This window comes from Cupressus sempervirens, chromosome 9 (assembly GCF_028749045.1).
Source record: "Cupressus sempervirens isolate cs-2001-9-10 chromosome 9, ASM2874904v1, whole genome shotgun sequence".
In the NCBI taxonomy this organism is placed as follows: domain Eukaryota; kingdom Viridiplantae; phylum Streptophyta; class Pinopsida; order Cupressales; family Cupressaceae; genus Cupressus; species Cupressus sempervirens.
In genome coordinates, this window is record NC_143126.1 from 408,919,168 (window position 1) to 408,925,301 (window position 6,134).

Below are 6,134 nucleotides of genomic sequence, written 5' to 3' on the forward strand. Positions count from 1 at the left end.
ATAAGTGTTCCCTATCTCCAAGTCCAAAAAGTCCTCTATTACATTGAGATTCTACAATTTATAGACATTCAAGCTTAACTAACTTTCAGGGTCGTAACCACTCAAAATGTTAAGAGTTTTGACTACTCCAAAGATAGTTTGTAAGCAACTCTAACTTTCACTGCTTAACTTCAGTTGTAAAAAGTTAAGACATTGACCAAAACCAAAATTGATTCTAAAGTTGACCTCTTTACAAAATATATAAACAAAAATAGAGATGACTTTAGACATATCCACTTCTAACTTTCAGCTATGACTAGTGATATTTTTTGTGCTTGCTCTTTGATCTGTAAGTGTTGTGAGTAGCTGAGTCAGCTTTGCCTTGGAATTTGAACTTCATTGTATTGCTCACAAAACTCCTTGTTTTGGTGGTTTGGCTTTGACACCTACCAACGTATCATCTCAAAGCTCTGACTGTAACACTCTAATCATTGTGCTTCAATTACTCTGTTGAATATCTAGAACTACCTAAACCCCATCCTTTACTTAAAACTTCTCTTCCTTAGACCATTTTGATCTAATTGACTTAAGGCATCAAAATTATTCTTCTCACTGTCATGATACGAGTGGTCTTCATGGGAATTTCAAACATTCCTCTCATGCGTAGAACTTAAGACCTATTGTATTCCCCATAGATATTTGGTTAAATAGCTATCGGCCATCTTCTATATCATATGTGTGTTCCTGAAAGTGTTTCTTGATGACTCACATTGCTTATTTCTAACACTGTATGATGCTCAGTGATATCACACCAGCAACTTGAGTTGATGCTAGGAAATCATTCACTGTCTATGAGAAAAGAGTTAAGAAGACCACTAAGAAAAGGGTCAAGAAGAACACAAGTGGACCAAGAAAGAGGAGAGATACAATTTAGATGATAGATTCAGAGTAATCAGTGGAAGAAACTATAGACAAGCCAGTTGAGCAAGCAATTGAAGAAGGATGAACACCCACACGCAAGTACACATGGAAACCTAAGGAAGAGAATTTGAACATGTAGATTATAGAAAATGGCAACTTTGTACACTTGAATAAATATTATAGTTTGTGTAGTAATATCGATAGGAGACAAAAATGCCATAGTAAGGAATATGATTTTGAGAAATAAAATATTTGATAGCATACAAGGAAAGATCCCAAAAGATCTACACAATAGATTGTTAAATATGAAAGAAGATTAGTGGAAGAAGACTCTAAGCTAAGAAAGATCATGATTAATGAATTATATGAGGTTAGCACAAAGAATGACTTGGAGAGAATTTTGAAGGGCATTCAACCCTTGTTGAGGAACAAAAGAAGAGCTATTATTCTAATGGGAGGAAATTATGAAGAAGTTAGAAAAGAAAGTAAGGAAACCATAGTCAAATAAAGAATTATATTTGTTAATAACCATAGTCAAATAAAGATAATAAAAAATATCTAGACCATACATATATGGAAAGTATAATAAAATTATATGTATGCATAATTGACTTGTACTTTTCTAGTTTCTATTATATTTAATTATATGTTGATTTGTGATATTAGTCATATAAATATCTTAACTGAGTGCATACTTCATTGTATGTTTGTAAATCCTTTTACAAGCTGGACCTCATAGTCCTTATTGCTCCTAATAGGGTATATCACCACAAGTGGTCAACTGCAAGCCTTAACAGGTTAACTCTATACTATAGTACTAAAGCTTGTGGGTATCATCCCCAGCCTAGTTTCACTTTCTAATTGGAAGGTTTCCAGGTCACCATATGTTGTGTTAAATTGTTATGAATGTTTATTTTCTTTCATTCTTTCATGCATACAATTAGATCAGAAAATTATATGAACGATAAATTGGTGAAGTAAGATAAAGTTTTATTGTTTCCTGATTCAGCCCTCCCCTATCAGTAACCTTGCTTACCTTATATTTCCAACAATTGTGGATGTTAAATTTTATGATACCAAACTAATAGAATTAAAGTAGAAAATTAATTTAATAGCATTGTAATTATTTATTCAAACTAACCTCCACTAATTACAAAAAGGCCAGTTGAAGAACATTGTAAGGAGAAAGCTATGAAGCCATCTCCTTTGATGGGGAAAAGAAAGAAAACTTCATGGAATGGCACTTTGGATAATTCCAGTGTGAAAAAAATTAAAAACTTATAATGTGAAGATTTTAAAGGAGATAAGTGAAGAGGGTATGAAAATTGAGTCAAAAGTGACTTAGAAGGTGATGAAGATTATGTGAAGAAAAAGAAATTAAGAAGAGTAAAAGGAAGGTAGAGTTAAGAGCAGCAAGATGGATATCAGACTTGAAGAATCCTTGAAGGATGATAAAGGTTCTTCAGAGAAAGGGAAGGATGACAATGAGGAGAGGGAGATAGAGAGTGGGGATTATAGTTCAAAAAATGAAGGGTATTCTAGTAATCAGGGTGATCCCTTGATTATCTCTCTCTCTCTCTCTCTCTCTCTCTCTCTCTCTCAATCTCAATCTCAATCTCAATCTCAATCTAACCTTGTGTAGGTAATACAAAACCTAATAAGGTATTGAATGCATTTTTAATATCCATAACTCAACCGGGTTATGGCTTGATGATAGACTATGGAAATGACTCAAAGGCTTGGGAGACTATTTTTCCTCCATTTGTTTTCCTTTGGACATGTTTTCATTTTCTAAGATGAAATTTTGTCTTTGTCCTCATCAGATATGCTAATGGTGATATACGTATCTCTAAAATCACCACCATAATCTTACATGTCTTCTTAGCTTTCTAACCATATAATTTTTTCTTTTTTGAACAACATTAACATTGTAAACTTTAATTACTTTTACCATTGCTTTGACATTCCTCACAGACATATGTCTACCATTTTTTTAATAAATTTTGATATACTAAACCAAATTCAAAATAAATTACATATTAGTTCTCTACACTTGATTATATATCCATTTAAAAAAATCTATTACCAATTATTTTGATGCAAGTTATGCTCAATACACAAACAGGTACCAAACTTTTAGAATAAAGTCTATTCAATAATTCATAACAAAAAAAATACTCATCATAAAATTACAAAAAAATATACAACTTCCAGATATGATTCTTAACTATCATCATACCAAAGGGATATGTAAAATAATAAATATAACTATATCCATTTTGTAAAAAATCTAGTAGTTTAAAAATTAGATTTAGAGAACTCCAATTTTACAAATCTAAACTTCAAAAGATCACTTTCTATCCTTTTTAGAAAAAAGCATGGTATTTAGTATCAAGTGAATATCACTCCTTTAAATTTTTTATTTCTATTTTAAAATAGTCTTTGAAGGAGATGGGAAAATAGTTAAAAATAAATTCCATAAATTTTCAAAGAAATATATTCAAAATGTAAACATAAAATGTGAAAAATCATTAGTTTGCATTATCCTCAAACTACTAAGGGGTTTGCACCAATAGGTGTCCAATGCGAAGCTTTTTTTTAAAATATTAATAATTTCAATGTCAAATTTAGAAAATAAAAGTTTGACCCACTATTGTTGGACTACCCTAAGATAGATCCTCTTAAGTATCTTCTTAGTGAATTTGTTTTTATGGGAAATCTAGCCAAGTAGGCAATTATTATAAATGAATTTTCTATAGAGTATGTGGATAGATGAGCAATCAAAGGACAAGTGATTTTTCGCCAATTAGTTGAAGCACCTATGTCTAGTGAAGAACTAATGCAAATAGAGTTTTCACATATTGATATTCTTACAACCGTAGCAAAAATATGGAAGTTATACTTTGACAGGTTATATCACAACATGTCTCAATTAAAGGAATCTTGTTCATGACACCTCAAGGTTACAATTTACCAAAGTGTGTGTGTGTGTGTGTGTGTATTGTTACCAAAATTTTCACATGGATCAATTTTGAAAGAGCCATAAAGTTTTTCAAGAAAAAGGTGCATTTTTCTTATTCCTACGATTTTTGATTTTCTAGATATATACAATAACTTTGAATCCAAAAATGACTTATTGTATTTTATGAAAAGAAAATACAACATAGAAGTAAAACTATGCAAGTTTTTTTGAAAAATAAGATAGTTTATTTATCAAAGTATTGTACATATGTTACGCAAAACCTGTGAAACTAACTATAAAGAATTCGATGCCTTTTGAATTTGTGATAAGGATATACATGTGTAAAAGCAAAAGTAAACATATCAAAAGGGGCTAACCAATGCTTGAATGAATGGTAGGTGCTAATTGGTGTTGGGTGTGGTGTCCTCATAACTTTTAAATCCATGTTTCTTCTCTTATATGCATCTTTAAAGTGTAACAAAAATAAATCAAATCCAATGGATTTTAGAAATGATGAGTCCTAATTCATATATCTACCCCACACATGCATACATAATTCAAAATAATAGACACAGTTGATTTGTCTAAAACTAATTTTTCTTCATGTACTATAACGGGTGTCTTTGATTAGCAAGTGACTATAAATGTGGCTCCCACAAGGGTTTGAGCCCAGATTGCTAACAAGATAGTGAATGAATATCTTTGTACTAACAAAACAAGTTGACTAATGAACAAGATCAACATGTCAAATATGAATAAGAAAAACTCAAGAGAATTCTTTCTATCACAAATTGAGTCAAATGAATGCAAACATCATCAAAGAAAAGGATAGTGCTAAATGACATGGAGGGGCATGGAGAAACCACATAAAAATTGATGGAGATTAACAAGGACAATAATATTATGGAAATAATGATGCAATGACACTTTTTTTCATTTCAAGATTTGAACACAATCAGGATGGTCGACATAAAGTCATATCAGACTTTCAAGACATTATGATTTTGTTAAGATAATGACTTTGATGTTTAATTTTATGCTATATTTATTTAAAGAAAAGAAAGGAGGATATTTTTTTATTATTATACTGTTAGAACAAAAGCCTTATCAAATAAAAAGAACACAAGAGAGGCATGCTGAAATATATTGTGAGATAGAAAAATATAAAAATGGTACACCATCATATTTTTCTAAGAAAAATGAATCAAAGAGATGTTTTATTTTCAACCATAAGACGCCATGAAATAAGAGTGGTGACTTTAATAAAGCTGAAACCAACATGAGGGCATAGGTACTAAGAGTTCTTGAAAAATGTTCTCTCTGAGTGAAGATGTGCATATGTTGAAGTTCCAAAGATGTCAAGGGTATGTGCAGGATCATGGCATACCAAACTATGGCCTTAAGTGGTAGTGAAAAATCAGCAAATCAGGGTTATGTCAACATGACACATAATTTTATAGTGGTTATGGACTTTATATCAAAAATTTGTAAGAAAATAATCTGTAGGAAATTGAATGTAGTTTCTAAACTACTAGGCCTTATTAGGAGAAAAAAATAATTGATTGGTCAAAAGTTTGAATTTTAATGCAGTACTACAAAAATTTCAGGGCGAAAATAAAAAGTAGGTGTATGTCTGACCACCTTAATCAAAATCAAATAATAATATTTTTTTAATATAATTATAGATATGAAAAGTAGACTCATGCCTGGATGTGATGAATATTTTTTGGTATTTTTATTCCAAATAAATAATTAAATATGAATTTTCTACCAAAACTTTTTCGGAAAAAAAAAGTCTCGTGTCTAACCACCTTAACTAATAGAAAATTTTACCAAATTTTTTTTCTTATACTATGCGAAGCATAGAATGTGACACAACTTTTAGATTTAAAAAATGTTGTACCATTTGAAAGTTATAGCTATTTTTTAATCAATATATCAATCAACACTTTACAATAATCTTTATTGATAATTAAATAATAAATACTTATCGAACTCAGAATTTGACAGAAATTATATCGATGGAATCTCGAAAGCGATATTTAAAAAAACTTTTTGTTTCATTCAATTTCGATCAAAATAACATTGTCAAATAGCTACTCAAAGTCTGAGTATCACTAAAACCCTCTTCAAACACGTCTTTTGGGTTGATCGGGTAGGCTTGGTAAATACCAAGCCTAATCAGATATCTAATTTCAAATTGGATATCCAATATGGCTCGGTAAATTTTGGTGAGAAATTTGAAATCCCAACCCATTTTGAAGGGAAAATC